A 26,860-nucleotide genomic window follows, 5' to 3' on the forward strand; every position below is an offset into this window, starting at 1 on the left:
TTGAATCTTTGTCCATAACACCACCAACCAGTCAGGGTTGGCCGACCATTGTTGGAAACATAAGGCAGGGTTCAATAAACCTTTGGACTGATCCATAAAGCTGTTGTTGTAGAATACAGTGGTACCTCTGGTTCCAAACAGGATCTGTTCCGGAGGCCCGTTCGCATCATGAAAGGAACACAACCTGCAGTGGCGTATCTGTGCACGTGCGGGTTGCGATTCACCACTTCTGCACATGCGCGTGACGTCATTTTGCACCTCTGCACATGCGCGAGTGGCGAAACCCAGAAGTAACCCTTTCCAGTACTTCCGGGTCACCACGGGACATAACCTGAAAGAACGTAACATGAAGCGACGTAACATGAGGTATGACTGTAGCTGTGTTAGCTGCCTGCTTGTATATATGCGTGTGCCCATGCATTGAAATCCCTGAGAGAGGTCCTTCTCTGCATATCCAGCTGAGATATGATAAGGGGCTACAAGAGAAAAGGCCTTCTCAGCCATGACCCCTTATCACTGAAATGCCTTCAGTAAGGACATGGTGATTTCTCTAATAGCTTTTTGACTTCACAGGGAACCAGACAGAGGGCCTTCTCGGTAGTGGCGCCCACCCTCTGGAACACCCTCCCTTCAGATGTGAAGGAAATAAGCAGCTATCCTATCTTTACAAGACATCTGAAGGATGTTTTTAATATTTAATGCTGGGCTATTTTTAACATTTGATTGGGAGCCGCCCAGAGTGGCTGGGGAGACTCAACCAGACGGGTGGGTATAAATAATAATAATAATAATAATTATTATTATTATTATTATTATTATTATTATTATTATTATTCCCAGGTTAAGGGCATCTTTGCTGCTTCTTGTGGTTTCAGCTCCTATTATTGTTGGACTATGTGACTTCTTTTCTGCCTTTTGGGGGAAGGCTTTTTAACATTTACAATAGCTCAGTTGGTAAAGCACAAGGATCTTGATCTCAAGGTCATGGATCCAAGCCCCACAGTGGACCAAAAGATTCCTGCATCGCAGGAGGTTGGAATAGATGGCCCTCATGCTCCCTTCCAACTGTACAGTTCTAGGATTTTATTATTCTATTTGATGTGGGTGTCTTAGCAAGCTTCATTTGTTAATAAATAGCAGAGAAAAAGAAAGAGCGTAATCAATGATGTTCTAGTCGCTTCTTCGTGACCTATGTGGATCTACACCTTTTGCACACAACCTCCCCCTGCAGTGTGAACACCAAGTATAGGTGCAGGGAAAAGAAAGGGTTAACAAGACAGCTTGATTGTTCCCTCCTGATTTCAAGATGAAAAATTAATTTTAGCATCTTAATTTAATTAGTCGACTTCTTATTAGTACCTCATGGCTCTGGAGGGAGAGGAGAGGGACCAAACTAAGCCAGGAATTGAGCCCAGGTGTCAGCAGGTGACAGATTCTACATTAATTCAGTACATTTTCTGCCCTTTCCCTCCGCACCACCATTAATGATCTTCATTTTTAAGTGCAAGGTTAGATAAAATCCTCCATGTTAAAAATAACCACCACCCCACCACGCAAGGAATTCTACCACAAAGGAGAGATTAGGACAGCCAATTTAATGACTTAATATTGTACAATATAAAATCATTCCAGTTGAATAACTTTTAATTTATTATAATGCATAGATGCCAATTATGCCTGATTTATTAAGAGAAGTTCAGCAGTACCAGGGCCTTGTGTTTTGAGTGGTTGTCATGGCACCAGGCTTTCACAAGGGCAGCTTAAGGATCATTAAAGTGTCAAGGTGATAAGTTTTGACACTTAGTGGATTTAATGATGGATGATAATGTTACCTCTTCACATTGCAAAACATCTAGGATTCAAGATAGGCTGTGTACATTCCTGATTTATATTAGCCATTTTAGAGAAAACCTGGTGAACCTAGTGTAGGTGCTACTGGTTTTGTAGCCATCACTCTCTTAATGCCAGTTATCCCTCGGTTGGTTTATTTGTTTGTTTGTGTGAAACATTTATACCACCTTTCAACCCAATTAGGGCCTCAAAGCAGCTTAACAGGTACATCAAATGCTGACATTGCTGTCATTCTGGTGTTTAGAAAAGACATACCTGCTTACTCAAGCTAATAAGACTTTTAATTGTTTTAGCCTTCACCTCTGTTTAGCTGTTTTTCATCCTTTTGTTTACTGATGCTCACAAGAACTCAGTTTTTGTTCTACTGGGTGTTTTTATTAAAATGATTGTACACCACCCTAGTATAAATACTAGTGAAAGACAGGTTGTAAATCTTTTAAATACTAATTTAAAGAAACATCAAGGGTTGGGGGGAATTCCTTGGGCACAGTTTCTCTCATGGAATAGGGTGATCTCAAATCTTAGCTTCCAGCAGATCCCTCGCCCCACAAAAATCTGTTCCAGAGGTTTGGACAACCTGCCCTGGAGCAGTATAGATAATTAAGGGGATCACAAGAGATTGAAGAAATAAGTGAAAATTCTTCCCCTACCTTCGATTTGTGGAAGTTCTGCTGAATCCCTTCTGTTCATGGAAAGGGCACCTTTTGAACCAACCCAAGATGTACAGTGATGAACACGAAGGCCACTCTTCCAGTGGCCTATACAGCATCTTCCTTGCAACTGCATGATATTGAGTTAAAATAACAGTCTTCTGGGAACCTATCCACATTGATCAGTGCACCCTAGTGATGCTTCTGGGCAGTGCTTTTTTCCTATTTTGTGAATCTAATGGGGGAAGAAACTAAAAAAATAATTTAAAAAATTGTTTCTTCTCTAGCATGGTCAATCGTCTGTAGTAATAATAATAATAATAATAATAATAATAATAATAATAATAATAATTTATTTATACCCTACCCATCTGGCTGGGTTTCCCCAGCCATTCTGGGTGGCTCCCAACAGAATATTAAAAACACGATAAAACATTAAACATTAAAAACTTCCCTAAACTTCCCGTTCCATTGCTACCCCCGATGTCCATTTACTGCATTTATTTTTCCCAATTTGAACTATAAAATGGTGATTTTCTTGAGTCAAAATGAGAGTACCCCTAAACTTTTTTTTTGGGGGGGAGCACTGCTTCTGGGATTCCCTTGCATCTGTGAACTGCAATTCCCACTGAAAAATAGCCTTGGTGGGGTGGGGTGGGGACAACTGCCAATAGATTTCTTTCCTTGAGATTGGTAGCACCTAGCCAATCAGGACACAGCTATCTGCAGCAATTTGCAAAAAGTGGTTTGGTCAACAGCAGCACCCATAACCAATCCACTACAGGCACTTCAAAATATCCCTGCCATTTAACTCTGATTGGGATTCCTGGCCCAATCCCATTGTTGCTTTTGCTGCAGTTCCGTTCTGAGAGAAAGAAGCTAAGAGAATCTTAGCCAATGCAACGTCAGAGACTGGGTGGGAATCAGCAGGTAGAGCAGTTGGAAAGTGTGTTTCTTACCTTTGTTTAAAAGCAGGAGCTTTTAAAACCATGAATGGCTTCTATGAGTGCATCCAGCCCGCAAAATATTGTGTAAGTAATTAGAATGCTAGTGCTTATGTCCCATTTTCTAATCTTCCTTTTGCACGACAGCACCTGTTGCATTATGGAACAGTGACTTTTTTACCAATATACCGGCACGCCATGCTAAATTCCATTCACACCAGTGGGCATGGTGTGACACAGCAATGAACGTCATCTCTACTCTACCACTTTTTCCACACATGTGGTTCTGTTCCACTGTGTTAAGATAAGATCCGAAGGGCAAAACAATACACTGGCACAGAATAAGTGAAGGTAAAAGGTAAAGAGACCCCTGATCATTAGGCCCAGTCGTGGCCGACTCTGGGGTTGTGGCGCTCATCTCGCTTTATTGGCCGAGGGAGCCGGCATACAGCTTCTAAGTCATGTGGCCAGCATGACTGAGCCGCTTCTGGCAAACCAGAGCAGCACATGGAAACACCATTTACTTTCCCGCCGGAGTGCTACCCATTTATCTACTTGCTTTGATGTGCTTTCAAACTGTTAGGTTGGCAGGAGCAGGGACCGAGAACGGGAGCTCACCCCATTGCGGGGATTCGAACTGCCGACCTTCTGATCAGCAAGTCCTAGGCTCTGTGGTTTAGACCACAGCGCCACCCGCGTTCCTGTGAAGGTAGCAATGCTGTTTTGTTTTTTTTAACAGACCTGTTCCTTGGAAAACACATGATAAACTGCTGAGTGCCAGACTTCTCTTCAAGGTACAGGAGCAGGGGCGATGAAAAAAAAATGTCAGCCCTAGGTGAAATAATCTATATTACAGCTTCTGGTCCAGACTTCCCATTGCTCTCGAAATTTTTTTTAAAGGTTCTTAAAATCTACCACCCTTTTATCAGTTTAAATGGGGGGGGGGTGGAATGAGAGCCGGTTTGTTTGTTCAGCTCTGAGGGCTCGTCCACAGCAGTGTTTGCCCCACTGCTTTTCCCCAGGAAAACCTTTGGCTTACTGCGGATCTGGACCAAACGGCAATCAGGTTTTCCATGGTAAAGAGTGGGTTTTCCAGGGGAAAGCTGTGGGGCAAATGCAAAACCACTTAAATCCATGCCTAGAAAGCACGAGGCAAGTTGGAAACCACCCAGACCCATGCTTTCTAGGCACGGGACAAATGGGCGAGCCCTGGCTGTCTCTTTCAATGACTGAGGAAATGATGCCTCTCTGTGTCAGTAAGGGCCACCAAACTCGTATGACAATTGATACCTGGGTGTGGAGCACCTTTCACACACTTGTGCAAAACCGGTTAAAAGTGCATAGTTAAAGCTAAATGGGACTAAATCGAGTGGATGTTACTTTTACTGGAGGGTTCTCTGAAAGAAAATGTTTTGATATGAATGACAGTTATTTAATACATAGCAGGTTTGGTCGTTACATTCTCCAAGTGCCCAGGATTTTAAAATAATCCTCCAGGCAGCAGCTTTTGCCTTTGTTAGGTTTCAGATCTGTGGTGAAAACTCAGTAGGAGAAAACTCCCTGGAAGACTATAAACTCTATCAGACCTGGCTTGATTGCAATCACCTCTCCGAGGCTCCCCAGTCATTCACCAAGCCAATTAGTGTAGGCCTCGGTAGATCTCCCCCAGCTGTGAGCTGAGTGAGGGAGCAGGACTCCATTTTGTGCTCTGACACACCACCTGAGTCCCGCAACCAGCTAATAGAAGTCTTCCAAGGGCAAACGCATCACAATGCCATTCCATTCACTCCGCAATTCTCCTTTTCTTTCCGCCCTTCCCCCTCCCCGAAGAGAACTGATCTGCAGGCAGAAAAACCCATTTACTCAAAAATAAGAGTAAAATGTTTTTTCTCCTTTCGATAATGTTCCCGGTTCTTTCAGTAGGTATTATGCTCCGTAATGTGCTGCGCACACCCATTTTGTCATCGCTTTGGGTCATCCTTGCTCACAATTGGTTATTTACTCAGGGGCTTTTGAAATTATTGAGTTGACACATCTGTCAGACGGCAAAAGCAGAAATGCTAAAAGGTCACTTGGAGAGAAACCAGCTGCTTCAGACAAACCTTTCTGTCTTCAAATAGCACAGTCATTACTGCTTGGCAGATGGGGCCCCGGCTTTCATTTCTGTTTTTTCTCCTTCACTTCAGGTATTTAGATATATACTACCTCATTGCCAGGTAAGCGTAGGCCTTGTAATTACCTACACAATAGGCAACTCGCTGCTTAAGGAAAACAGCTCCATTTCCCTCCAAACAGAGAGCCTGTTTCCTCCACAGATACAAACTACAGAACAGCTCACCACAAACTTTCCAATTAACAGATTAATTTTGACAGGAATAAGCACATTTTTATTACTCCTGCTTTCATCATGATGCCATGAGACTGGCATTAAGTGCTGAGTATAATGCTCTGAAGCGCCTACAGAGACTTTCAGCAGCTACGGGATATGGCTGACCAAATAATTCTTAATCACAAATAGATCTGAGAAGTTTGGCCTCCCTTCTGGGTAGCCAAATATTCATGAACAGGATATTCAAGCACTACATCAAAGCTGGTTGTGATAGAGTATTTTGCACTGGCTGCATATGGCAAGATGGTAGAATTTAGAGAGGGGTTGCTTATGAGGCCACAGTCAGAAGGCAGTCTTGGAAATAAGTGAACAAAACACAGCCATGTTGCCTCTACAGTCATGGAGCCTCGACTCTGGAGTGACAATTCTAAATCTGGAGTTTAGAAGATTCAAGGAACAGAATTAGAATGAGTTGGGCAAATTATAATTATCTGTACAATCTACCTTTAAATACTTTCTAGTGAATTGTTTATTTAGCACATATCTCACCCTTCTCTCGAAGAGCTCCAATGGCCAAGTTGGAGGTTATCCAATTAGTGTTACAACATTCTATCAATGTAGGGCTTATCCAATTAGCATTATTCTATGTTGTATATTGTATATATATATTAATGACTGGTAGGTGGCAAACTTTGTCTTTAACAGTTGCACAGCAAGGGCTCCTATGTCTTTAACAGCTGCATTGCAAGTAGAGTGCAACAGATGAAGTTTTTCTCATCTCTTTATTTAATGTTCACTCAGTGGGGTAAGTGTAAGTATGTAACGGGATGCACTGTGTAAAAAAGACACAAATTACATCATTGCTAAACTTTTAGTTTTATCCATGTTTGTTTTGAATTTAGATGGTAAATAACAGGTGGGGTACAACATGCTGCCCTCCTAATCCTAATCTGGCCCTCAGCTTCTGGTGTTTACCATTTTAAAAACAGTTGCATAATGTGATTGTTGGAAACCCAGTTGTGCAAGAGCTTCATGTGGGCAGCAGAGCAGGTATGGCGCTCCAGTGCCATAAACCTTTCACCTCTGTGTCTATCATGCTTCTTGATACTCAGTAAAGAATTCTGACTCTGAAAGCTTACATAGAACCAAGCAGTTCTCTGTGCTCTTGTCAACACACAGCCTTCCAAAGCACATAAACCAGCTGAATCAGACTCTTGAGGCTTATACGGGACACAAAGAAGAAACAACTGTATAAATCTGATTGTACCCCAATCCTAAATTGGAGTGATTCATAAAGCTTCTTGACAAAAGCTACAAGAGGCAGTGCATGCAGACTGTGAGAGTCACTTCACCCGGGCAATTATTAATAATCTTTTCAACCAAAAGCTACTGCTCACTTTCTTTTGTTTTTCCAACAAAAGCTGTGCTGCTCTGAGTTGAAAAGGACAAGTGACTATAAAAATGTAAGCAGGCAACCCCCAGCTGAGAAATTTAAAAAAGGGGCCATTAGGTCCAAAAAAAAAGGCATCTATTTGTGTTCCTCTTCTAGATGTCTATGTAGGGGATGGGTGAACTGCTTTGCCTCCCTGAACAAAAGTATATTATGACATTACAACCCATCTGTTTTTCACCAGCACAGAGGTTTCTTATCCCTCAATGCCTTCTGACACTGGCTTTTAAAAAGCATGGTGATAACACGGATACTCGGTCAGTGTTGACTGCCATCAGCATTTCGTTTGAATTGCTGGGGCTGAAAACAGTCTAAAGAGGCATATTAACAAAATGAGAGTACAGGGAGCAGAGTTTTGTTATAGCCTCAGCTCTTATCAAATTGGGTACTGGTATTCAGGCGTCTTCACACTGATGTACACTTTGAAGTACCTGCGTAGAGGTGTCCTCAGATAATCATCTTTGGGGATTTTCGGGTGCTGATGCAGCCCTGGAACTGGCACGTTCTGCTGTGTGCTTATATCTACACTCGTGTAATGAATGTTAAGTTGTTCTTCTGTAAATGAACAATTATTATGGTAGTTTAAATCTCCAGTGATCTTTCCTCCAGATGGATCTGTAGTCTGTAAATGTCTGCCTTGCCACTCAGGGAAGTAAGAATGTGAAAACGATATATTCCTCTTGAACAAAGAACATATACAAGACTCATTATTTACACGGTAGAATCACCCTCAAGTATGTTTTATAGTTCAGTGAGTTTATGTTGTAAGCATTCCAACATATGTGTGAGTCTGAAGTCCATGCTACTTTGGGAAGATTTACTAAGGAGGCTCCTACCACAGCTACCACTAATTTCACAGCTGTTTAGTTCCAGTGGCATACCCTGTGTTGTACAGAAAGTAAGTGCTATTGCCCCTGTTCAGATGGATTCCAGGCAGGAATGGAAATGAGGCCCAAAAATGGCACAGGAGTGCTGTGAACAGAAAGCAATCATTGTGACATGTAATCCTCATCATGCCAGAATCTCCCAAAAACAAACTTTGAGTGGATTCACCTTTCTCAAATATGTGAAACAGACCTGCGTTTTCCCTACTTACTGCTTTCATCATTATGTCTGCGATTTGTCAACTGCATACTTATAGCTCCCACACCCAAGTGTTGGTTTTAATTTTTAAAGCAGGGATGGGGAAACTATGAACAACTGGATGTTACTGGATTCCGCTTCCCATCAGCCTACCCATAAAGGTTTCTCCCATATGTATGTACCCAAACTATGAAATCCTCTTTACTGGTCCCACCATATGAGGTGTGTAGGCACTGGAGCGAGTGCCTTTTCAGTAGTGGCACCCCAGTTATGGAATAACCTTCCCAGAGATGTTCACCTGGCACCATCTTTGTGGTCTTTTTATGACAGGTGAAGACAATTCTATTCATCCAGATCATTTATTTATTTATGCATTTATTGCTTTGTGAACCAACGAAATCACTAGTGTTACAGGGCTTCTATAGAAATGTGGTTAATACATTAGGAAGGAAGGAAGGAAGGAAGGAAGGAAGGAAGGAAGGAAGGAAGGAAGGAAGGAAGGAAGGAAGATTGGGTTTTGTTTGTTGGGTATTCAGATACTTGGGAATGGAAAAGAAACAATAGCTATTGCAGTGAAGGCCATCCTTTGTGAATCATGGCACAATCATTCTCACACAGAAAAAGACAGACCACACCCCATTCCCCAAAGACCCTTGACATGTCTATTAGCTTTTCCTTTTGGTTTGCATACCTCTCTTGCCTTTGAGTTGGCAAACATGTGGATTGCAACGTGCTGTCCTCAGGGAGCCAAAATTCCATCTAGCCCAGAATTCAGATCTCATAGTGTCCAACTCACAGGAAGCTTGTCAGTCGGACATGAGAGTAACAGCACTCTGCCTACTTGTGCTCCTTGGCAATTGGTATTCCAAGGTTTATCACCTCTGATGCTGGAGGTAGTGCATGGTAGCTGGTAGCCATTCACAGCCTTGTCCTCTATGAATTTGTCTAAGCCCCTTATAGTTGGAGTAATGCACATTACTCTGCCTTGGAATACTAGTGAAGTAAAACATAATGTCACTTAAAAGGGAGTAGGTAAAACCATTCTGCCCAGGGTCTAACTGCACCACTGTCAGAAACCCAGATTTGGCCCTGGGATCTTCAGTTCCCAGCCCATACGGTGAAGTAACTGCTCCTGCCTCTGGTGCAATATCTCAGCAGTGTTGCCAAAGAGGGAATAATCTGTTTACCTGGCACATGTCCTGACTGCAAGCCAAGAAGCATCACTTTGGCATATTCCTTCATTAGGTACACATTTTTGTTTACAGTTTTCGGCAACAGTTGTAACATTTTAGTTCCCTCCTTGTAAACCTTTTTTTGGTGTGTGTTTTTGGATGCATAAATATAATATTAAATACTGTGCTTGAAGAAAGCTGTAGTCTGAAAAATGGGCAGATGTTCCCTGCTGGGTAATGAGAAACATCTTTCTCCAGTTTTCCTGACAGACGTAAATGAAAATGAACACACAGCCACACATACATTACATTGCACTTGTCTCAAAAACATAATAAAACCTGGAGCTTCTTCCAAGAAGTAAACAAGCAAAGGCAGGTGAGCATCAGATGTGTTTTGAATGTTCTAGAAAGATACGCTGAAATGTCACCCTTCATTCTATAACACCAAATAGTATCCGGAATCAATTGTACAAATTGGGGAGAGTTGTACATTGTGATTTGCAGTTCTTGGTTTAAGAACTGGGAACATTTTGATGCAGTGCTTGGGTTGAGGATACATATAAACTTGCACTACAGTTCTGTATTCGCCTACTTAATGGTACTCATTCCTAGGTAACTGTATAGGATTGCAGCCTAACTCTTATTGCTTTCTTGTAAGCAGTGCTTTTTTATGGAGGGACACAGGGGTACGCATTCCCCTGAACATTTTTTGAATCTAAGTTTGGCCTCATTGAGGGGCAGTATTTCAATATGAGTAGGAAAATGAGAGAAAAGGCACAGCTTGTAAGCATTAAGGAATTATTCACATTTGCCACAAAAGTATAAAAACCATGCCTTTGCCATGGCAAGATTCCATGCTGCTAAAACATGCCAATGAATAAAGGTAAAGGGACCACTGACAATGAAGTCCGGTCACGAACGACTCTGGGGGTGCGACGCTTATCTCGCTTTACAGGCCGAGGGAGCTGGCGTTTGTCCACTTCCGCAGACAGTTTTTCTGGGTCATGTGGCCAGCATGACTAAGCCACTTCTGGCAAAGCCAGAGTAGGGCACAAAAACGCCGTTTACCTTCCCGCTGGAGTGGTACCAATTATCTACTTGCACTGTGTGCTTTCGAACTGCTAGGTGGGCAGGAGCTGGGACCGAACGATGAGAGCTCACCCTGTTGCGGGGCCTTGAACCGCCAACCGTTTGATTGGCAAGTCCAAGTGACACAGTGGTTTAAACCACAGCGCCACCTGTGTCCCTTGCCAATGAATACTGGGGCCCTATAAGACTTTCCCACCTGATTAAGGAAGATGTGAGGTGGCAAATACTCATATGCTGGCTTCCTCCTAGCACAGAATGCCAGTGAATACTTTCTTCTGGGGAGCAAAAATGGAGCAGAACTATTGCCTGGTGCTCTGGGGGGGGGGGAGTTACCAGAAGTACCGATACCTGGTTGGCCACTATAGGAAACAACAAGAATAACTCAGTGATAAACATACCCAGGCATTACTTAATAGAATGTCCACACTGCAGCATCCCAGCCATGTTCAGAGGCAGTGCTCATTTCTTGGTTTGTTTATTTGTTAGATTTATATTCCACCTTTGCTCCAGTTAACTCAAGCTGGTGTGTGTGGTCTCCCATCCCCACCACGTTATCCTCACAAAAACTCTGAGAGGTTTAGAGTTGGTTACCAGCCCAAGGTCACCCAGAAAGATTCATGGCCAAGTGGAAAGTCCCAGTCCTAGTACAACACTGTAACTGCCATACTACTGGATTAGGGCTGGACGCGGGTGGCGCTGTGGTCTAAACCACTGAGCTCCTGTTGCTCTGTCCCAGCTCCTGCCAACCTAGCAGTTCGAAAGCCCACCAGTGCAAGTAAATAAATAGGTATCGCTGTGGCGGGAAGGTAAACAGTGTTTCTGTGGGCTCTGGTTTCCGTCATGGTGTCCCGTCATGCCAGAAGCAGTTTAGTCATGCTGGCCACATTTATAAACCGCCCATCTGACTGGGTTTCCCCAGCCACTCTGGGTGGCTTCCAACAAAACACTAAAATACAATAACCTATTAAACATTAAAAGTTTCCCTAAACAGGGCTGCCTTCAGATGTCTTCTAAAAGTCTGGTAGTTGTTTTTCTCTTTGACATCTGATGGGAGGGTGTTCCACAAGGCAGACGCCACTACCAAGAAGGCCCTCTGCCTGGTTCCCTGTAACTTGGCTTCTCGCAGCGAGGGAACCACCAGAAGGCCCTCGGCACTGGACCTCAGTGTCCGGGCAGAACAATGGTGGTGGAGACGCTCCTTCAGGTATACTGGACAAACGCCGGCTCCCTTGGCCTAAAAGCAAGATGAAGGCCACAACCCCAGCCTTTGACTGGACTTAACCGTCCAGGGATCCTTTACCTTTACCGCTGAATTAGTTACTGAAGACAATACTGGGTAGGGTTTGCCATATTTCAAAAAGTGAAAATCCGGACGCAAAATTTGAGCTTTTTCATGCAAAGTTGTTGTGCTCCCCCCCCCAAAAAAAAAAATCTGTCCGGATGCTATTTCCAATGGGCAAATCACAGATATGTCCAGGGGAAACCAGACATATAGCAGCCCTAACACTGGGGGACTCATGTCCTGCTTGTGGGCTTGCCATAGGCATCTGGTATACCACTGTGGAAAACAGGATGAGATGGGCCTTTGGTCTGATTCAGCAGGTCGCTTCTAATGTCCTTATGTTGGATGCTGCAGGTACAACCAGAAATAGTGCCCCTAAGAAAAGGTATTTCCCTTCTCCCCAGGTTTAATACACCAACCTACCCTCCTCACAGATACATTAAAAGTGGAAAGCCAGTACTGAAGGCTGGGCAGCCTGGTCTAGTTCTTGCAATTGCTCCCATCAGCAAAGTGTAGCCAAGTGATGCATGTGGACTTTGAGGAGACAGCGTATCAGAGCCCCGAAGGAAGCATTGTGCAGATGTGCAGATATGCACTAAATCCTACATAGCTGCAGCATTGTGATGCAATGGCTGGAATGATTCTCAGCACATGGTTCAGAGCTAGTTTTTGTTGACTCTCCAAGAGAAAACTAATGAGTTTCTTAGAAGAGCTTTGGGGCTTCCTGTGATTTAAAACTGGCAGTAAAAGAAAAAAAAGACAGAGAAGGTAGTTGGTTAATTGACCTTTATTGTGCCTTCTGGTTCATTTAGAAATGGAAATTAAATTAACATGATAATTCAGTCCTACTGAGTTAAGGCTGCTATAAACCCATTAAATTTTATGGCAATTGATTTAGCATTTTTTTCTATTAACTGGGTTTAATTTTCAATATTGTCATGCAGATTCAGAGAAGTGGTTCATTCACTTGGGTTCCTTCAAGTTACCAATCGTAGCTGTTTTATGAGGGTAACTTAATTATGGAAGAGCACAGGCCCTTGCCATCAAGAGCATGTATTAATCTTGAAAATGAGTCTGTGCAAAGAGCATGGAAAAACGAGGGAATCCAGAATATTGTGTGTTAAATGCCATGGGAAAGCTCCTTTCACCTATCACCAGTGTCCCCCTTCCCTGAAATTCTCCAACAGCCAAAGATATGTTTAAGATTCACCTGCCGTTCACCATAATACAAACTCTTTATATACCCCACATTTTGCAGTAACTTGTTTTTTAATTTCATTTCTAAACCCAGTATCTCTAGATCTTAGGCAACCTCAGGCTTGATTTTGTTCTGCTCATGCCCATTTTATTGTGGCCGGTTTGTATTTTCCTTCTGCTAGGACTAATTTTGCTCTTTCGTTAGCATTGCAGAAGATGATAACAACTATATTTTATCTTCTACAATGACCAAACTTCACTAAACAACCAGGATCCCACAAGGAAGTGATCACAAAACAAGGGTACAGACTAGAGTTGTAATGGTAAATTAAGTTTTGAAGGGAAGGAGTTCATTGTGGCAATTCTCATAGCCACACCTGCAAGGACAGTCCAAAAAATGCAAGCGGTTGTGTCGATCTATTATTATATGTAGACACAATCCACAGAGCAGCAGTACATACATAAATGCCCAATGTATTAGAAACAACATGATCGGAATCCGATACATAATTTCCTGGGATGCACCTCCATTGAACTTTATTGAATGCAGTCATAATTCTAGCTGCCTAGGTTCAGCATGTAAAACATACTGGATAAAACATACTGCATGGGGGGGTATTTTATAGTTGGAGTGTTTTAATTTATTTTATTTATTTTTAAAATAATTTTATCTGTCCCTTTCTCTCTTCAGCCCCAACCACATTACAAACTAAAAGCACATTTATAACATTTTGTCATTAGGGATGGAGAGAAAAAATCTGATCTCACCTAATTCACACTTTCTGAAACTATATTTGAAGCAAAACACAGCCATCCTTCGAAATTCACAAATCTCAGAACTTTGCAATGCAGTTCTCCAACCAAGTAGTTTGTACAAAAATGCCTATGGTAGTGTAAAGTCTGCACATAAATGCAAATAATAGTGAAAATAACATATAAAAACATGTCAAAGTGGGGAGACTGCTTCCAAAAATGTGTATGTTAGTCAAAACTGTATACATACAAAACGTTTATTAGGGGATATTTGCCCTAAAATGCTGATGAATTGTTTTAACTAAGATTCACAAATTTGCCGCAGAAATGTGAACTGAGTTTAAGATTGTAGTTTACCCCTCCCAGAGCTACAATTCCCAGCACCCTGCAGAAACTACAATTCCCATGGTGCTTTGGAGGAAGCCATGTGCTTTCAGTGCATGCTGTGGATGCGACCGATACATTGAAAGCTCACTATAAGGCAGTTATATAAGTTCTTCTGCGCTAGTTTCCTGTCAGTTCATCCGCATAAAACTGATACTGTAACCACCTCAGCTCTGCAGTCTGAATGAAAAACAAAACGCCACATGATCGCCATTTTACCTCATCAACAAATCTGTGAACTCATCTGAAAATATATTTTCCTCCTGTATATATATATATATATATATATATATATATATATATATATACACACACACACACACACACACACACACACACACACACACATATATATGAGAAAGAAATAGCAACATTGCTATGTGGTTTGGTGCCTTAAGGGCGCACACTGAATGGCTGAACAAAATGACAGTAATAATAATCAGCATTTCAATGCAAGATTGAATTCAACTCTCTGACTCAAATTCAGATACAGTTTCGAGCAGATATTCCCCAGGGAGTTCTGAACACTAGGTTGGGTTAGAGCAAGTATTTCTTAGGATGCTGTTTGTAATTCGTGCTGTTTTGAGATGTATTATTTCCGTGTAGTCCTTTTCTTTTGCATCTACTCACTCATGGAGAGACTACAAGGGTGTGAATCCTGGCTGAATGGTGAACGTCAAATGGAAAGTATAATTAAGACAGACAGATGCTTACTGCCCGTGACTATGTGGAGCAATTCTGTTCCTCACTCTTTCCCCGCCAATGATGATTTGCAAAAGAGCCTTGTTCCATATTTAAATATTGTTAGTGTATTGGGAGCGCTTTGGGTAAGCCTGGAGTTATTCAGGAAGCAATTTTAGAGCAGTTGTTGTTTTTTATTAGCTGGTAGGCACTGGAATTTGTGTCAACATCCTATTCCCCTGAATTCTTACATGACTGAAGCTGACATATTTTCCATAGCCATAAATATTGCAGAAGCTGCTCTTGTGTGCAGGTAAGCATTTTACTGTGAGGAATTAATGGCAAACAGCTTTTCTTTATTTGATCAAAGGGGAAGTTATACAAAATAGAATACCCAGATCATAAATTCTTCACTGATGTGTGTATATGAGTAAATCTCTCTCTCTAAAAAAAAAAAAATTCATTATAAACTCTTTTGATGAAACCGAAAGATCCAGAAATATATACATATTTAGGCACATTTCTTTTCCGTCTGGCCGTGGACTTTTTATTATCTGTGATCTCTTGGGTGGGTGGTGTTGTAAATAAAAATATGCCCTTTTCCCTTATGGGGTATCCAAGAGCCCATATAGAGTCCTTACATAGGTTCCCTATTGGTAGGAGAGAATAACAGAGGCCAACCAGAGAATATTGAGAAGCAAAGCAGTTAGTAAGCTTGATCTTTATTGATCTGTTGCAACAGGGTGCTCCCCTCACACGCAGGAAAGGAGGAGGACGCCCCAAAATTCCATGCAAAAGCTTATAAAGACTTTTGAAATTCCCATTCTCTAGATCAAGACCACCCCCAGAAACATTATGCATACATCACAAAAGGGGTGTAACCTAAGACCACCCCTCAGATACATCCCACCTACATCACAGAAATTTAAATGTTGTTTTTCTCTTGTCCTTGTTTATCTCCTGTCTGGCAGGTTACTTGATTGGATTGCCTTGGGAGCCTGGCCATTCTTTTGTAGTGGTAAAATACTTATTTCCTGGGCCAGTCAGGCTCACACCTTATTCAAACAGACATATCCTTGAGACAGGATTTGTGAGGAAAGAGACAATGGGGAGGCTTTTCCAGTTTGACCTTGCAGAGAAAACATTTGGTCAGTTTAGGAATCAAAATGGTTCCAGGTTGGTCTTCCTGTGTTGAACTATGTATGTGCGGTTATGAATATTACCACATATCTAAGACCATAAAATTCCTATCACAGTGGGATGTTTTAATCCTGCCATTTAAATATATATTAGACTTTTAGATTTTTATTTGGTTTTTTTAATGGCTGGCCCAAGACAGACAGATGCCAACAACGAAATGTATATGGGTTTGTTCATTGTTGCAAGTCACTTTGAATTACTTTTGCAAAATAAAGCAACTAATTTATTTAATAACTAACTAACAGAGAGGGTGGTAAACATTGAAATATTTATCGGTTCTAATAATCAATGGAGTAGGGGAAAAAGTATTTTTTTAAAATATTTAATCTGCCGTTTTAAGTCAAGCTGTACTGCTAGTCAGTGTCCCTTAGATTCGATGGGACTTGGTCAAGGGAAGTTAGCTGTTCTCAAGGAAATAGATGCAAGTCATGTTCACCTGCCAAAATCAGGGCTGAAGTCAGTCTTGGTAAAGGGGTGTGGGTGTGTGGGTGTGTATCACACACAATAAAGAATGGATTTCAATGCCCTGTCCATTTCAGATACACAGTCATGAACCTATCACTACCAACCTGCTTGCTTTTGAACATGTGAAGCTAAGTGGCAGGACAGCCACAAGAAGCTGCCTTATTACCAAATTAGACCATTTGTCCTTCTACTAAAGCATACCCTCCAACAGTCCTCAGATGGGGACATTTCTCACTCTCCCGCCAACTGACCCTTCTGGGCACCCCATTTTTTGTCATCCCCCCACAGAGCATTTCCTGTCAGAGGAAGGGCGAGTGCCACCACCATCACCATGACACCAAATGGACACACTAAGAAGTCCCAAATTCTGCACCCTTTTCCTCAGAGGGGTGTTGCTCACTAGCTGCCAGGCACCCATCTAGAAACTATTGAAGACATTTTCGTTTCAACAAGCTTTCCCAGCTGGGTAGTAAAGAATCCATTTTGCATTGTTTTTAATCCTATCTTCAGAAGGTTCTGTTTTTAACTGGTTCAGCTGGTTGTTGGGATGTGTTTGCCAATCACCTTGAGACACATATATAAGATGGCTAATAAATTAACAAATGAATCATTCACATGGTCCCGTATGAGAAGGGAATTCTCTTCATATGCATTGTTTCTGCTGTGGACACTGGAAGCTCCCCTCTCATGAAAGGGAATGGCTCGTCTTTGCATGTAAGAATGCACATGTTCACTATCAAAGCCATGGCCTTTGCCTCAGTGAGTGATTAAGGAATGTATTATACATTCAGAAAGTGTAGGTAGGTTCCCACGAGGCAAGACACAGTGATAACAGCAAGAACCTTTATTGAACTAACGGAACTGGACAGCAGGGGCAAAATAACTGCTTGTATACATTTCTGAAGGCCTGGGCCACTCCCACTCCCAACGTGATTGGCTGTCTAAACTCACAAGCTGCGAATCCTGACTCAGAGTTTAAGGGCCAATGGCAGGGGTCCAAATCCTGAAATGTTTTGTGATTGGATATCATGTATCAAATCAGAACACGGGCTCAGACTCCTTAGTCCAGACTCAAGATCAGGCAAACACAGACCACTGAATACATAACAGTACCACAATGGGATTCTGTAATATAATTAAAACTGTTGACGCTTGTTTTAATGGATATGGCTGATGAAGGGCACTGCCCATGTGTATTTTTTAAGAAATATTGTATTAACTGCATTTTTAAATATGTTGTTGTGAGTTGCCTTGGTTTTGTCGAGAAAGGCAGGATTTAAATCAAGAAAGAAACTCTAGGTATCACTGCTCCCCTTTTTACTATCCTAATTTTTCTCATTTAACTCCTTCCCTCCCGGTGGAACACAGTCTGGCTTCAACCAGAACATGCATTTAAGGCATGTGGGGAAACCACAGACGGGGTTGATCTAGCCCAGCTAATATTGTCCATTTTGGCAGAGGCTCTCTACAGTCTTAGGCAGTCTGTCACATCACCTGCTTACCTGAGCCTTTTAACTGAAGATCCTGGGGACTGAGAGTGGGATTGTCTGCCACAGAAACATGATTGCAAGAGGCTCGTTTAGCATTTACATATCAATAGACCCTGATGATATGCTTTCTTTTCCTTTCTGTAGGCAGGGAGTTTTTGACACCATGTCTCTGAATACTGGGGAATGCTGGGAATCACAATTAGGAGAACACTATTAACCTATGCCTTCCTTGTGGGGTTCCCGTAAGCATCTGGTTGGGCGCTGTGAGAACAGAATGCTAGACTCAATGGGCTTTGTTGGTCTGATCCATCCTAACTGGAGCCAGTGTGGTGTAGTGGTTAAGAGCGGTGGACTCGTAATCTGGTGAACCGGGTTCGATTCCCCGCTCTTCCACATGCAGCTGCTGGGTGACCTTGGGCTGGTCACACTTCTTTGAAGTCTCTCAGCCTCACTCACCTCACAGAGTGTTTGTTGTGGGGGAGGAAGGGAAAGGAGAATGTTAACCGCTTTGAGACTCCTTCGGGTAGTGATAAAGCTGGATATCAAATCCAAATCCAAACTCTAACTCTTCTTATGTCCTTATGACTTGGACAAATGTCCACAACATTTGCAGGGAGGATGTTTATCAGAATGGCAGCACTTGAGAAGGGACATTTTGACCCTTCGTTTCTCCACTGCGATTTCCACAAAAATACCCAACCACTCCATTCCGTTTGGGTCCCATGGGGCAAGGTGGAACGTCAGCACAAAGAAGAGCTTCTAGTGAACAACTCTCTGTGCCTTTTATTGCGGCACATCCAGGACCTCTTTCAGACCCCATCCACTCCTTGAAAAGTGGAAGGCCTTAAAGGGGCAGGCCTCTGGTTTACAGCACAGCGCTCCATTGTCTCTCTAGCTATGCTGCCTGCACTGAGGCTCTGCTCTGTGGCGTGTGAGTCCTTTGGAGGCAACTATGTCGGTTCCTTGCTGGGCTTGGGAGCTACAGTTTCTAACCCATGCTATGGAATCTTCAGCTCAGGAGTCTCTGTCATCTCCAGAGACTTCTGGCATCTTGAGATCAGGGGTCTTTTTTCAGTGGTGGTGCTTGGGCCATGATCTTCCTCCATAGGCACCATTCAGCCTTTGAGTCTGTATCCAGGTCACTGCTAAACTTCAGGTATATTACACTCTCCCTGCTAACAGATGCTTTCCCTGCCTAAACTGAATTGTAATAGTCCATCATGATTGCGGTGAGGAAGGAAAGGATTAAATCTTCTCTCTCTGCATACTGCAACCCCCCCCCCAAAAAAAAACCCTTCATGCCTGTAGTAAATAAGAAAAACCAACACCAGGATTGCAAGTGGCACAATTAACACATGACATCAAGCCCTCACTCTAGAAGATGACACAAGGGAGAACAGAGGAAATTTGCTGATGACACTAAATTGTTCAGGGTTGTTAGAACACAAATAGGATTGCAAAGAGCTCCGAAAGGACCTCTCTAAACTAAGCGAATGGGCAGAAAATGGCAAATGCAATTTAATGTAAACAAGTGCTTTGGTCCACCACTCAACAGAACTTTAAGGAGTGAAGAAATCGTCCCCTGTATTAGTGATTCAATAGCACTCTGCTAGTGAGTGCTGATGGATAAGTCATGGAGCATTCAGTTACCATCCCTGAAACACCTCTGTTGTGGGACTTCTGCTGAAACTTCTGCTCACTGACTGAGTCCCAAGCTGAGCCAAGATGCACAAGTTGTGCCAGTGTATCTTCAGCTGAGCCGGAAGAAGAAGAGGAGTTTGGATTTGATATCCCGCTTTATCACTACCCAAAGGAGTCTCAAAGCGGCAAGCAATCTCCTTTCCCTTCCTCCCCCACAACAAACACTCTGTGAGGTGAGTGAGGCTGAGAGACTTCAGAGAAGTGTGACTAGCCCAAGGTCACCCAGCAGCTGCATGTGGAGGAGCAGGGACGAGAACCCGGTTCACCAGATTATGAGTCCACCACTCTTAACCACTACATCACACTGAGTTAGGGACTTGAGCCAGAGCTAGAGACTTGCCACATCCTAACTTACTCACCCTGGCAGATTTTGGCTTCGGATGGCCCAGTGCTATTTTTCTAGGGAAAAAGGGTGCCAGAACTTAGCACAATCACCTCCCTTGTTCTCTTATAATGGCAACGGCGCCCACCTGAGAGGTGCTGGAACTGAGTCCTGGTGAATTCCGGCTGAAAAAGGGCGCTGGGATTGCCCTCCTTAGTATAACAAAGTCACACCACTGCTATGCCGCTCACACTGCTGTAATGATATGTAAGGGATAAGAGCCACAATAATACTTTTCAAATGTAATGTTTTGTTTTCTAATTCAACCATGAAAGCATTCAAGAATGGGCCTTGGACATTCCTGAATCTTGCTCCTCCTCGATTTTTAATTTCTGTGCATGTGTGTGTGCGCACACACAAATATACACAAAGTGTGAAATCTGATGACCCTCTACCATCTTAGAGGGTTGTACAAGTTCAGGCATAGGTGATGTGTATTCAAGTGACATTCCTGTGTATGAGCTCTGTTGTGTTCCTTACTGCTTAAGAAACAGACTCTGCATAGATTCTATACAGAACACATTCCTTGAGCAGTAATTATTATAAAAGCATGAAATAGAATTTAAGTACAAATCAAGAGCTTTCTGTTCTATCCGTTTTTGTGCAGCCTTCACTAAATTGTGGCAGCTACTTTTTCTTTTGTTTGTTTTCTGTTGCCATTTCAGGAGATGGTAAATACATTGTGCCATACCATTTTATGTTTTATAAAAAGGTGACCCTCACTTTCCATTTCAAATGCGGTTTCTTTAATGAAAATATTGTAATGTCAGTCCATGCAAAGCAAGTGCATATTAATATGCGTTTACATCTGTCTCATATTAATATTCATGCCTGAATCCACATCTCTACACAAAGCCAATTTTCTGACCATCTGTGTGATGGCTGGTGGATGCAATGAATAAATTTTATTTGTGAGGGGAGTGATAAATCATGTATCTTCGGCTTTTTTTCCTTCTTCCTTCTTCACCCACAATCTCTGCTCTTAGGTGCTAAAATGTTTTCATCGTGGTTTGGAATTTTTAAGCAAAACCAAGCGATTAACCCCTTCGCACCTTTCTGTAGTTCTGCCAGATTTACAAAAGGGCATAGGAAGAAGCTTAATGAGAGCCAGGAATGTGTGACTCTGCAAGAGCTCCTGCCACTTTAGGTACATCATCTCCTTGTGTGTGTGTGTTTTTCTGAATTGCATCTTCTTATTTTAGGAATTCATTGGACTTGGTAATTTAGAGCTTCACTCTGGTACCTCAGACACCAAGGAGAATATACGCTATTCTGGGAGTGCCAACTTTCATTGTAAAAATCTTGATCATTTCCATCATGTGTTTCTTTTATGTCTTTCTGTCTTATGTCTGGTAAAATCCTCAGAGGTGGGGGATTATTGTTATCGATACTCTTATTGATATTCTTATTCTCATTCTTATTATTCCTGCTTCACTTACATGTGAGGAACTGTGGACAAGAGTTCTTTAGAGTAAAGATTTACTGGGCTTTTACCTCAAAGCCTGTTTTCAGTGACAGAATTCAACTCTGGAACATGGAACCAGTTTCATAACTTTATGTGATGAGCAAAAGGAATTCTCTCTGCCTGGATTCCAGGGGCACATTCTCCTTTTATTGCATCAGAGATGAACTACAACAGTCATTAGAACAAATTCTAGGCCCTAGAGTAGGAAGAGTAGCGAATTCCACTGGAAATGGGAGCAGAAATGGTCGATGTTCACTTATTTGTCCTTTGTCTGGAACGGAAATCTATCCAACTAATATATTGGTATTTGCTGTTGTTTTCAGTCTGCAAACAATTGATTGTGGGGTTTTTTTCCCCCTATTTGCATGGTGTTTCCTTTGCATTGAAATGAATGAGGTGGAATAAAGTAATGACAACATAATTTACATAATTAATTTTGTGCGTCACATAATTTTTGCCATACAGGACAACTAGATGAATAATGTACCTTTTGGTGGAAGTTGAACTGCAATGGCATACAAACAAATGCATGCCACATATGCAGGGTAGAATGGAAAACCTTCTGACATTCCTGCCCTAGAACCAGCCGGCATACAAATCTGGGCTTCCATAGTGGAGGTTGAGCTCTTGGTCCATTTCTGAGCTCAGTTCAAAGTGTTGGTGTTTGTGTTTAAAAACTCTGCATGGCTTGGGACCCAGATGTCTGTTGGAACAGCTTCTCCCATATGTATGTTCATTCACTGAGGTCATCATCTGAAGCTCTTGTATGAGTGCCTCTGGTGCAGTGGTTGGTTCAGCACATTAGAGCTGTGAGTGGGAAGTATGAATTGAAAGATGTGTCTGCTGCTTTGGCTGATGGTGCCATGAAAGAGCATGCAATGGTGGTTGAAGAAAGAGAGCTTTCTTGATGGTGGCACTCTGCCTTTGGAATCTCTCATAACAAAAATGGGTCTGCAAAAACCCCATCTAGGCCAGCATTCTGTTTTCAAATTGGATAACCAGATGTCTATGGACATAAGCAAAACATGAGCATAATAGCCTTTTCACAGGAAGGCCAACTGATACCTATTCTGATCTCATTTTGGTGCCAGGTGAATACCTTCTTACTTTTCCCATTCTTCTTACTTGGAAGGAGTGTTATTCTAGTTACACATCTTGAATTTGAACTGCTGTATTTTGTCTTTGTTTTAAGTTACGGATATTTAGTTTCTGTTATATTGTAGTTTCTATATTCATATTTTAGTACAAGCTGTCCTGAGAACACTACCAGGTTGAAGGTTCAGGGTACAAATAAATAAATATAATGTGATTTCCAACCATGACTGAGATCTTCTTATGAAATTTGACATGTTTGGCTTGCCTATAATGTTTGAGTGTGTGGCTGAACTGGAATTTTAATCCAAGCTGGTGGAGTTCAATGAGACATATTCCCAGGTAAGCGTATATAAGGTTGCCACCTAAGACTTTGTGTTATTCAGTGTAGAGAATTAGAATCAGCATCCATATAATGCTCCACACATCTGTGAATGAGCAAACAAGCATGTGCCTCCATCCGCCTTCTACACATGAACCATTTTGCCAGTCTGAGTGAGATATTTGTGATGATGAGGGGAAATACTATGCTGGATTTCCCTCTGTGACCTATTATTCCCTGCCCTCAGTTACCGTCCCAACAAACTAGAGGTAAGAAAAATATACAGAGATTGGCTAAGTATTAAGTCATTGGTGTCTTTCATGGCATCACCAACCAAGACACTAGACACATCTTTCATTTCATACAAAATTTATATGATTACAGGTCCCAGAACTAATGAGTTGAACCAACAGTTGTCCAGCAACTGAATGATGTAAACTTTAACCATCTCACATCTACTGGAGACAAAGATCAGTTCTGTAGCAGTACTGAAAAAATAGTTTTAGTGCTCCTGTTTTAAGATAGTGTTTCTCATCTGCAGTATTTATAACTGTATCTTAGCTATGACATTTTTAAAAATTAAATTCTGTCTTTCGTTAATCTGTACCTTTTTAGTAGATCAAGTTGTTTTAATCAATAAATTTAAGCTATTAGGGGTTGCTGTTCGGAGGAGACATCTCTATGTCATAACATATGGTTCCACTCTCATTCTTTGCTCTTCAAAAATATTTGAATCTACTTTCTTTACACATAATAATATGAAATTACGGTTGGTAAAACCTGAAGTTTTCTGATTCTTTCCCTGATTCTCTCTGTTTTCCTAAGGCAAATCTCCATTCCAACAGGACAGAATTTATGAAGGCAACCAACTTGCATAAACATACCCAAGACATTATGATAAAACGATTCAAGGAACCCATGAAGTGGAAGGTGGGGTGTGTGTGTGTGTGTGTGTGTGTGTGTGTGTGTGTGTGTTTAAATTTCCTTTTGGCAGGCCAAAGGCATGTCACTAGCATGTAGCCTACTTCTGCCTTTGACAGTACAACCATATGTTAGTTTTGACATTTTTTGTTCACTGAAGTTCAAAAAGGAATTTGAAATGAGCTTCGTACATCATCTGCATAATTAGCAAGAAATCATTTGTGGCTCCAATCAATGCATGCAATTTTAATAAATTGCTCTAATAACAACTCTGCAGAAATTAGACAAAGCCGTCATTGGGTCAATCAATGCTGCTCAAGAAAATAGCATTGTAATGAAACTTCAAATGACAGTGTAATTCTACTTCATTCCTTTTTTTATATTATTTAGGCAAATAATGTTTTACTGAAAATCTTTTGCAAATGGAGGACAGAGTGGTTTGAGAGATTGTTAAAGAACATAATGCCTTTCATCAGTAGATTGCTATCCGAGCATTGTAGAAATTGAAAAATGTTACAATGTAAGGGCTAATGAGTGAAGCATAAGTTATTATCACCCTTTAAGAGGAACTCAGTTGGCAATGGGTATCTTTTTTTTTTTAACATACTCAGTGCTAGAGCTTTTGGATCCTGGCCCAGGGGACTGTCAGAAAATATGATGAAGTGGCCTCTGGACCACAAAAGCTTAGGCTACAATAAATCAGTTTTAAGGTGCCAAAACAACCTCTTTTGTTGTTTTTGCTGCAGCAGACTGACATGGCTAGCGCTTGAGATGTTCTCAGTAATAATGTGCTTATTTATGACGTATTTATCTTGCTTTTCCTCCTAGGAGATCAGGGCAGTATATGGGGCTGCTCCCATTTTTATCTTCGCTAGACTGATATATAATGACTGGACCGAGGTCATAGCCAAGTGGGAAATTGAATGCAGGTCCCCCATGCCAAGTCTGACACACTATCCCTTACAAAACACAAGCTGTCCTTTATGGGTGGTCCAGTGCCCTACTTTACAGAGGACAAGCACCTAATTGAATGCATCCTCTATCTGAAGAGCTGGCCATGGGCTGTTAAACATTTCTGGTCCAATTTCTAGGCGCTTGTGATTATGTTTAAAGCTACAATGGCTTGGGCCCCCAATACTTCAGTAGGCACTTCACACTTTACAGTAGTCTCTGGCCTGCCTATTCAAATCATTTGGAGGGCTGCTTCTTCTATGTTCCATCTGTAGGAGCTGTATATTATGTGGAGACATGGGGGGAGGCCTTCTGTGCTATCTCATCCTGACTGTGGAATGCCCTCTGCTCATTGGCTCCATCACTGGTCTCATTCTTCTGACAATTTAAAACCTGGCTATTCACTTAATCTTAATTCACTTAATATGGTCTGAAGCTCAACATCAAAAAAACGAAGATCATGGCCACTGGTCCCATCACCTCATGGCAAATAGAAGGGGAAGAAATGGAGGCAGTGAGAGATCTTACTTTATTGGGCTCCATGATCACTGCAGATGGTGACAGCAGCCACAAAATTAAAAGACGCCTGCTTCTTGGAAGAAAAGCAATGACAAACCTAGACAGCATCTTAAAAAGTAGAGACATCACCTTGCCAACAAAGGTTCGTATAGTAAAAGCTATGGTTTTCCCAGTAGTGATGTATGGAAGTGAGAACTGGACCATAAAGAAGGCTGATCGCCAAAGAATTGATGCTTTTGAATTATGGTGCTGGAGGAGACTCTTGAGAGTCCCATGGACTGCAAGAAGATCAAACCTATCAATTCTTAAGGAAATCAGCCCTGAGTGCTCACTGGAAGGACAAATCGTGAAGCTGAGACTCCAATACTTTGGCCACCTCATGAGAAGAGAAAACTCCCTGGAAAAGATCCTGATGTTGGGAAAGATGGAGGGCACAAGGAGAAGGGGACGACAGAGGGCAAGATGGTTGGACAGTGTTCTCGAAGCTACCAGCATAAGTTTGACCAAACTGCGGGAGGCAGTGGAAGACAGAAGTGCCTGGTGTGCTCTGATCCATGGGGTCACGAAGAGTCGGACACGACTAAACGACTAAACAACAACAACATTCACTTAATTGTTTGTGGGATGTAAACTGCAATTGTATTTAATGTGCTTATGTAACCCAATTTTTAGCTTTTAAGAGGAGTGTTGATTTGATTACTGATGTGTTGTTTGTAATTTTATGGCTTGGAACCCACCCTGAAATAAGCATTGCAGTCTGAACACTGATGAGGGTTTTTATTTCCTTGCCTAGCAGCTATGTTACCAAACAAGAACTTTTGACAGAATATTGTTTGATGGAAGGTTCCTTCACACACACATACACACACACACACGGCTAAGTCAGCCAGCCTTGTGAATGCAAAGATTAGAAGATTTTCATGTCTCTAGTTCCTTTTTTAAAGAGCCAACATTTTCCAAGTAGACTTTAAGAAGTTTCTCCAAACAAGAGATACAGATCTGACTTTATCGATTACAAGTTTTTAAATAAATGTTCTGTCCAATCAAGTATAAATTATACTCAAGAACACATTTCTATGGATGCTATGTGCAAAAGCTGATTTCTTCCTCTGCTGCTCTGTTCCAGAGCAACATTTGCAACACTATACGCAGAGAGATTATCTGCACTCAGTATTATTATTTTTTAGTGCACAAAGCTAGTGTACCTCGCAGTGAGATTAATTATATGGAAAATAAAGAGGAGGTTGGTGCCTCAGTTCTGTTGTGTTTTTTTCAGTAGGAGTACAGGAAGAAGAACAGAGGAGTCTAAGCCATGAATGTGCATCCTTCATCTCAGATGCCTGCACTGATATTCTATACAGCCTCTAGCAAAATGTTGAAGAATGTGCTTGATTCCTTTGAAAAGTTCCCAAATTCTTGGGAAAGTTATGTGAAAGAGAAGGGCCCATGCTACTGCTATGACTCTGTATTGAAAGTTCAAATTTTGA

At 41.8% G+C, this 26,860-nt stretch overlaps 1 long non-coding RNA gene across 1 annotated transcript; it reads left to right on the top strand.

Moving 5' to 3' along the window:
• The first annotated feature begins 3,413 nt into the window (after positions 1-3,413).
• On the top strand, positions 3,414-26,860 carry LOC308593166. Its single transcript, XR_014010804.1, has 4 exons — positions 3,414-3,532; positions 16,819-16,999; positions 23,828-23,912; positions 26,653-26,860. It is a non-coding gene; the product is annotated as an uncharacterized lncRNA (long non-coding RNA).

Source organism: Podarcis bocagei, assembly GCF_964188305.1.
Source record: "Podarcis bocagei genome assembly, chromosome: 8".
NCBI lineage: Eukaryota > Metazoa > Chordata > Lepidosauria > Squamata > Lacertidae > Podarcis > Podarcis bocagei.